Below are 9,677 nucleotides of genomic sequence, written 5' to 3'. Positions count from 1 at the left end.
GAAAAAACTACTTCACAGTTAGGGCGGCTAGGAGCTGGAACCAACTTCCAAGGGAGGTGGTGCTGGCCCCTACCCTGGGGATCTTTAAGAATAGGCTGGATACCTACCTGGCTGGACTCATTTGAGTCCCGTTTTTTGTTTAGGGTTCATTTGTTATTCTCCCGCCCTGGCGGGGGGTCGGGCTAGAAGATCTATTAGGTCCCTTCCGTCCCTAAAACTATGAAACTATGAATATTTTCATCAGCAATTTGGACGAGGGCATGGAGAGCACCCTCCTCAAGTTCACTGATGATACCAAGTTATGGGGCAAAGTTAGTACACCAGAGGGCAGGGAGCAGATTCAGGCTGACCTGGACAGGTTGGATCAATGGGCAGAGAGAAATAGGATGCAATTTAATAAAGATAAATGTAAGGTACTCCACTTGGGAAGGAGGAATTCCCAGCACACCTGTAGGTTAGGGAGTGTCCGTCTCAGCAGCTCAGAGGCAGAGAGGGATCTTGGAGTCATAATTGACTCCAAGATGTTACACTGCCGGCTCATGTTCAAGGCCATCAACATGGTCAATCACACCTTGTCATGCATTAGCAGGTGCATAACTAATAGAACAAAGGAGGTGATGCTCCCCCTCTATGCAGCACTGGTCAGGCCACAGTTGGAGTACTGTGTCCAGTTTTGGGCACCACACTTCAAGAGGGACGCGGGGAATCTCGAGAGAGTCCAGAGGAGGGCCACTTGCATGATTAGTGGCCTTCATGATAGATCCTACGGGGGGAGGTTGAGAGAGCTGAATCTCTTCAGCCTTCACAAGAGATGGCTGAGAGGAGATCTTGTGGCTGACTATAAATTTATTAGGGGAGGTCAATGGGGAATAGGGGAAGTGCTGTTTACTAAGGTGCCCCAGGGAGTGGCTAGGAATAATGGGTGTAAACTAGTAGAGAGTGGATTTAGGTTAGATATTAGGAAGACATTTTTCACAGTAAGGGTGGCCAGGATCTGGAATGGGCTTCCAAGAGAGGTGGTGCTATCACCTAGCTTGGAGGTCTTCAAGAGGAGGCTAGATTGTCACCTGGCTGGGGTCATCTGACCTCGGTCCTCTTTCCTGCCAGGGGCAGGGGGTCAGACATGATGATCCATTGTGGTCCCTTCTGACTCTACTATCTATGAATCCCCAGTCCATAAAAACATATTTTCTTTCTGTAGACATAAGTAAAATGTATAGTAGAATATCCCTTGATTTTTCAGTGTGGTATCTTCATGGTTTGAAACCTTAATTTTGTAAAAAATTAATAATTGTTCAAGAAACTTTTTCATGGTTTATTTTTTTTTTTAGTTATTATGTAGTTCTTTTATAATGGAGATATTCCCTAATAGGAGTTATACTTCCGGACGGTTTAATAACAAGAAACATGTACGTATATTATCTTTTTTGTTGTTGCATCCGACCAAATTCCTTCCAATCATAATTCAAAGGGTTAAAGTGAGCTATGCTCACAATAAATTTGGCCCAGTATATCTGGAGTCATTTACCTCAGCGTCTCTAAGTCCCTTTTAATGAAGGAAGAAGCTATTGTAAATTTTGTAGTCTAACTGGCCTAAAATTAGCATTGGCTATTCAAGACCCTGCTTGGGGAGATTAAAAACCCCAGTAATATTAAATTGTAATTTTAGTATATGGCTTTTTCAAGCACACCAGTAGGAGATTCAGTATTTAGGTCTGCTGTAGAATATAACATTCAAGAACTAAATGTTTCCTTTTAAGAAACATTATAATTGGCTCCAATATGTTGTGATCTGTTGGATGCCAGTGAACACAACCAGACATTAAATGGGATAACTTCAGCTGTAAAAGCTATGGCATGGACCCACTGCTTCATGTTTTGTTGAGTCAATTAATCCTTTTGGAAGTAGGCTCTGAAATGTTACTGTACCTGAATATGACATATTGCAGCAGCTGAACTGGTGTAAAGAGCTGCAAAATGTTCAAGGGAATAAAGATGATGTTCCTATGCATCCAGTCCAGCTTACTATTGAAGTCAGTAACAAAATTCCCATTGACCTAAATGATAGTAGAACTGGGACCTGCATTAGCTGACAGCAGAACTGCTCTACCCTCAAAATCCCCATTAAAATGCAGAATAACCTGCATTGATTTATTTGCTCTCTTTTTTCATCTCATCAATCCGAGCATTCTGTTTCTTGTTCTGCATGAGATGCAAACTCAAAGAGGAAAATGTTTTAACTTGCACAACTGGATCACCATCCATCATCATTAGATTCACAATGCTAATCAGTGCTTAATGTCCTATTACCTTCACACACAGCAAAGTTCACCAAATTGTCTCAATCATGTAGTCATGATTTTTTTACACACAAGATAATTTCAGTTGTATTGACCTTTATATCTGTCTGCAATATAATAGTCTTGACCACTGTCACATTAGAATTTTGTAGTTGGCTAGAAATAGAACACTGCTTCTTATAACCAATACTACAAACAACAAAACAGGGTATTTTTTGTCTTGTGGTCATTTACCTTATTTAGTGCCTACCCTGTATACTGAATTAAGGTTAGTGAGTGTCCTGATGTGGGTAACAAATATGAAGGGTTTGAAATGTAAGTCATACAAGCAGAGACTGAAGGAGCTAGGCATGTTCAGGTTATGGAAAAGGCACTTAAGAAGGGACATGATAGCAATCTTCAAATACTTGAAGGGCTGTCAAAAAGAAGGGAAAACACCTTTTCTCTTTTGCTGCAAAGACTAAGCCATGGATCAATGACTTAAATTTGATGTGAAGTACAATTTGATTGGGTATCAGGAAAAAATACTTCATGGTTAGAACAAAGCGTAGGGAAGTTGTGGACTCTCCATTGCTTGAGGTGTTCAGGAAGAGTTTGGACAGCCACTTGTCAGGGATGATATTGGCATATTTTACTATGAGTGTTTCCCATGCTTCTTGACCTTATTGGTTGCCACATGGGGCCAGGAGGGAATTCTGCCCTGTTTTGCCCCCCTCCACTGCAAATTTTTAGGATTTTTTAAGCCTTCCTCAGAGGCATTGGGTGTTGACTGCAACCAAGGCTAGGGATTGGGACTGGGGTGGGCCAGTGCTCCCACTGAGACTTAAGCCTGGAGGTTCCAGGCCAGAGTATCTTGCCCCACTGTGCAGGGTCAAACTGATTGCCTTATTTGGGGTCAGAAAGGAATTGTATCCCATGATCAGATTGGTATAGACTGTGGAAATGTTTGCATTTCTGTGTAGCGGGGCATGTGTCCCTCTTCCTGGGAACTCTTAAAGGTACTTTAACAACCTTTGCAGCAGCAGGATGTTGGATGCCATCGTCACCCTGATTTACCTGTTTCAGGTTAGGGTGTTATGTCCTGTGTTTATATCACAACTTCTTTTGCTAAGAAGTTAGGCAACAGATTTGTATAGGATGTTTTGGATATTGCCTCAGGTAAGGGCTGATCTGGTTGACCTCTCAAGGTCCTTTCCATGACTCTAAGCAAGGGTTTTGTAAAACAAATAAAGTATGTTGATTTAGAAGCTAAAACTGTACCACCATGAAGGTGTAAATGGGGTCCACATTAAATTTGTCCAGGAAAGTTTAATTTGGGGATTTTCCAACTTCCACCTTCCTAGCTTCTGAGTGATACCCTTCTTTCATGTCATGTAGTTCCTTACTTGGCAAGTGGTGTAATTGACTCTAGTAAAGATTTGGAGTACCTCAGTCACCTCAATCCCACATTCAGCATTGACTTAGGGTATGTCTTTTGGGCATCCTATCCTCAAATAGGCTGTGAGTCTTCCTTCAGTCATGCTGAAGCACCCCTACCTAATAGTCTTCAGACCTCTGTCTCCAACATGCCCAAGGGAAGCTCCTGCATGTGCTATCATTGCAGCTTCATGGCCTCATTTTCAAGTTAGGATCATGAAGAGCAGAAGCAGGTAGGCATGCACATTTGAGAGTTCCAGCAAAGCAATTTGGACCTACCTGTAAGCACTTAGGAACCTATGTCTCATTCAAAGTAAATTTAGACAAAGTGCCTAAAGTAAAGGGATACAGACTTCTGCTATGGAACACCAGGCCAGGGAGATAAGGTGGATTAGGCTTTCTTCAGAAAACTAGCAGAAGTTTCCAGATCACAGGCCCTGTTTGTCATGTGGGGCTTCAGTCATTCTGATATCTGCTGGGAGAGCAATACACCAGTGCACAAGTAATCCAGGAAGGTTTTGGAGTATGCTGGGGACAACTTCCTGGTGCAAGTGTTGGAGAGGCCAACTAGGGGCTATGCTCTTCATGATCTGCTGCTCACAAACTAGGAACAGTTGGTGAGGAATGTAGACATTTATGGCAACTTGGGCAGCAGCAACCACAAGATAATTGAGTTCAGGATCCTGAGGATAGAAGGAAGGAGAGTCACAGGCATTCAGAAAAGCAGACTTTGATTTTTCTCTGGGACCTGATGGGTAGGATCCCATGGAAGGCTAGTCGGGGGGGGGGCAGGTCCAGGAGAGCTGGCTGTTCTTTAAAGAAACCTTACTGAGGGTGCAGGAATGAACCATCCCAATGTGCAGGAAGATTAGTAAGTATGGCAGAAGACTAGCATGGCTTAGCATGAAACTCTTCAGTGAGGTAAGGTGCAAAAAAGGAAGTTTACAAGAAGTGAAAACTTGGACAAAACTAGGGAGGAGTAGAAGAGTATTGTTGGGGCATTCAGTGATTAAATCAGGAAGGCCAAAGCACAATTGGAGTTACAGCTAGCAAGGGACATGAAGAATTTCTACAAGTGTGTCAGCAACAAGAAGATCAGAGAAAGCATGGGTCCCTTACTGAATGGGGGGCTACCTATTGACAGAAGAACTCAATGCCTTTTTTACCTCAGTCTTACAGGAAAGTTCAGCTCCCAGACTACTGCATCTGGCAGCACAGTTTGGGGAGGAGGTGAGCAATCTCACAGTGGCTAAAGAATCCGTTAGGGACTATTTAGAAAAGCTGGATGTGTAAAAGCCTTGGGGTCAGATGCAATGTACATGAGGGAGTTGGCCAATGTGATTGTAGAGCCACTGGACATTATTTTTGAAAACTCATGGTGATTGGAGAGGTCCTAGATGATTGAAATAGACACTTATATTTGCCTTATCTTTTAGAAAGGGAAGAAGGAGGATCTGGGGAATTATGGACCGGTTAGCCTCACCTTAGTCCCTGGAACAACCATGGAGCAGGTCCTCAAGGAATCCATTTCTAAGCACTTAGAGAAGAAGGGAATTAAGAACATTTAGCATATATTCATGAAGGACAAGTCCTGCCTGACCAACCTGATTGCCTTCTATGATGAGATGGCTGGTTGAGTGGATGTGGGGAGAGCAGCGGATGAGATATACCTTGACTTTTGATATGGTCTCTGTGGCAGTGAACTTTTTGTGCCTGCTACTTTTAGGGCAGGAGCAGGCACCACCAGGTGCCTGATGAGAGCAGCTAATTTTCAAACATAGGTCAGAGAGTCAGCAGTCTTTGTTGAGAAGCCAATGAGACAACATCGGGCTGATCTGCTCCTGGTACACCTTGGAGGTAAGGGTGAGGTTATGGGGAAGGAGAAGGTCTCATCAATCCTGGGCATGACTTGAAAATGCACCCTGCTAGGGAAAGGTGGCCTGGTGGGACTCGCTGTAGTGAGGAAGTCTTCAAGAAATGCCAGGCCAGTTACCTCCCTGGTGAAAGGCAGGGAAGAGTGCCTTATAACCTTTGCCCCCACATCTCAATGGGTAACCCCAGAAAGGAGGTCATCAGGATCAAGGGAGTCCAGAGTGGGGCGAGGAGCCCAGGTTGAATGAGGGGCAAGGAACCCAGAATTTAGAAAAGGGCATGGAGCCTAGCAGGGTGGATGGAGGCTAATGAAGAGGCAAGGAGCCCAGAGGCTAGGAGTCCCAAATGTATGTGTGAGGCAAGGAGCCCAGTATGAGTGAGAGGCACAGAGCCCAATGAGAGATCCTGGAGTTAGGGACTGGGATATGATTACATCTTGAATGCCATGCTTGAGGCATGGGCCACAGTGTAGGGGCTGTACAGAGCCATGGATAGAGCCCCCTGGCATTGGGGCATGTAATGGGCAACCTTCCACATTTACCACCAGTTCATTGTTACAGCAAAGTCATGGCAGGATGAGAGTGGGTGGACTGCCCTATGTAGAGAGGTGGGCAGGCTGCCTTGAGCCTTGGCCCTGACCTTGCCCCCTGTTACAATCTCCCACAACGTTCTTGCAGCAAGCTATGGAAGTACAGGTTCAATGAATGTAAAATGTTCTGTAAGATGGGATGGAGTAAACCCTCAACAAGTTGTCAGATGACACCAAGCTGGGGGGGGAGTAGGATGCATAGAGACCTAGACAAATTGGAGGATTGGACCAAAGGAAAACTAATGAGGTTCAATACAGACTAGTACAAAGTCCTGCACTTAGGATGGAACAATCCCATGCATTGGAAGAGTCTGGGAACTGACCGTCTAAGAAACAGCTCTGCAGAAATGGACCTGGGAGTTACAGTGGAGAATAAGCTGAATATGGACCAACAGTGTGTCCTTGTTGTGAAAAAGGCCCACAGTATACTGGGCTTCACTACTAGAAGCATTGCCAGCCAATTGAGGGAAGTGATTTTTCTCCTCTATCCAGCACTGGTGAGGCTACATCTGGAGTACTGCGTCCAGTGTTGGGCCCCCACTACAGAAAGGATATGGACAAAATTGAGAGAATCTAGTGGAGAGCAATGACAATAATTAGAAGGCTGGGGTGCATGACTTATGAAAAGCTGATGGAACTGTGCTTATTTAGTTTGGAGAAGAGAAGACTCAGAGGGGGCTATAATAGCAGCCTTTAATTATATGAAGGGTGGTTTGAAAGAGTATGGAGCTAGACTGTTCTCAGTGGTGGCAGATAACAGAACAAAAATAAATGGTCTCAAATTGCAACAAGAGAAGTTTAGGTTAGATATTAGGAAACAGTTTCTCACCAAGAAGCTAGTATAGCACTGGAACAGCTATCCAGAGAGGTTGTGGAATCTCCATCCTCAGTGCTTTTTAAGACCCAGATAGACAAAGCATTATCTGGGATCATTTAGTTGAGGGTAGTAATGCTTTGAGCAGGGGGCTGGAATGGATGACCTCCTGAGGAACCTTTCAACCCCAATATTCTATGATTCTATGATTCTAAGCCCATTAGTCTTTTTTTATTGTATCCTTTATCCGTGAGTAGAACTAGACAAATGCAATTATAATATACATTTTCAAAAGTTTGTATACACAAAAACTATTGTATTCCTTGTTATAAAAACTTGTGAACATAGGAGTTGGTTATTAATAATGGGTCTGATATTACATGCACTTTAGTTACTTGACTTATGTGACTAATGCCCTTAGGCTGGCAGGGTGCAATAGGATAGTGCCTGAGTTTCTAATAGGTGCAATAGAATCCAGCCCCATGACTTCAGTGGGATTATTCACAACAGTTGTTCCAGCTGGCAAAATGTTTGCAAGATCTGGATGTATCATGGCATCAGCAATGACATATAAGAAGGCCAAGAAAAGGATTAAGAGGGTTTTTAGTTGCTGTTTGTATTCTCCATATGCATGTTACACAACACAACTGTTGCAGTAGTGACTTTGAGGTAGGGGCTTTTGATATCAGCACTCACATGAGCCTCACATAGAAGGTGTAAATTAAAATTTGTTCTGAAACCAGTGAAGTTCTACTGCTCACGAACTGGTGCAAATAAGAAAAGAATAGAAACCCATTTAGCTAATTGCTACAACTAATCTGTTTCTTCTCAAGTAAATTTATTATTTGATTTGCCCATCTTTAATAAAAAGCCCCATCTGTTTCAGAGGCCTAGAAGCCATAATGACTCCTGAATAAGTTATCCTTCTGAATGCTGCTTGCGCTCTTTTTTATTTTTAACTATAAAAGAAACCACAGCAATTAAAGGTAATAAATACATATCCTGTGTTTTTATTTATTATAATTGCCTAGTGCTGCCATTTATATTGGAACAATGTAATGATTTTTCTTACAACTTTATTATATTGGAAGAGTAATCAGAGAAAGTACATAAATTGTTCTTAGAGCTGCAAAGATACTCAGTACCTCCACTTCTATATAAAACAGAGTAGCTGAGCATCTCCTTGCCCTTTTCCATTATTCAGTAGCCAATATAGTTAAGAAAAAAAATCTTATGTTGTAGTCCTGATGCTTTTCCTGGGTGACTGGAATGTTTATTTTAGTAGCATCCTCATTTCTAGACAGGTTATCATTTATCAGGTGTTTGTCATTCTGTGGTATAATAAAATGGGGTGACTCATCCAATACTGAAACTTTCAAACTGTTCCAGAATTGTTTGGCTCAAGCCAAAGAGCCATTTAATACATTTAAAAACCCAGTAAGGGATCCAGGTACTTACTTACACATGCCACTGCCCTTGAAACCATAGTTTTATGCCTAAGGGCCACCTGCATAGCAGTGTAATAGGGAGAGACAAAAAGAGAAGCAAATTATGTACATTAAAGCCACTTAGAATGGATGCAATTGCCACCTGTAATGTTAATGGAATGAAGGGGGAGAGATTTGTTTCACAGGTAGGAAAACAGCTTGCCCAAGAACCAAAAGCTGGTGTAAAAGGGGAGATGGAGGGGGTAGGAGGGGAGAAGACAAATATTGCGAGCAGAATGATAACACAAAAAGAATAACATCTCCTTATAACTCCTTTTTTTATCCCTTGCTTCCCTCAGGGAAGAATTTCAATTTGCTTTTATACTAATTGGCAAGAGGAATCAATAATAAAACAGTAATGATTTTATTGTGACAATTTTTTTTTAAACTACAAGGGCACAGTCTTGTTTTGGGATTGCAAAATATATTATTTAACCAAATACATGGTTTAACCAGATGCTTTCATTCGGAGTTGTTTTTTTTTTATGTGAAACTGAAGCATTATATGCCTACAGTAGACTGTATATGCCCATATGTGTGTTTATGTATTTATGTACGTGCTTAAATACCTACGGGTCTGCATGTAAACCCACAACTATGCTCAAGACACTTATAAAGATATGCATCATACGTATAAAAAATGCAAATATAATTTAGTTATCTGATCATTAGGGTGAATTCTAGGAACTCCAATTTTGGGAACAATCCCTATCTTACCATCAGATTCACAGTATGTAATATAAGCATCATAGACCTGATTATGAGCCTCGATAGGTAAGGATGCATAGTGTTTCCTTCATTTGCAGATTCTTGTAATCTTTTTAAGCTTGTTCCTTTTTTACTTCAATTTTTTCATTTTAAATTCTGCTCAGTGATGAGTATTTTTTTTTTAATTTAGAAGAAAAATATTTCAGAAATTCTTTTTTTGTGAAAGCAGCACTAGGAAAGAACTATTTTGTAAAATAAATAAATAAATAAAAAATTCTTAGAGTTTCTTTTTGGACACTGGCAGTGCTGAAACTGGTCTCATTTATATTTTGCCTGAGGTCACAGGCAAACAAAATCAATGATAGAACTGGAAACAGAACCTAAGGTCAGTGAGGTATCCAGATGCCAAGGCCTCTCAGAGAAAGTGGGTCAAAGGTGCTTAGCTATATCATCTGTAAAATGGAATAAATTGTGTGTGTCCACTGTGGTTC

Source organism: Alligator sinensis, unplaced genomic scaffold (genome assembly GCF_000455745.1).
Source record: "Alligator sinensis unplaced genomic scaffold, ASM45574v1 scaffold1150_1, whole genome shotgun sequence".
NCBI lineage: Eukaryota > Metazoa > Chordata > Crocodylia > Alligatoridae > Alligator > Alligator sinensis.
Note: the sequence above shows the minus strand (reverse complement) of the source record.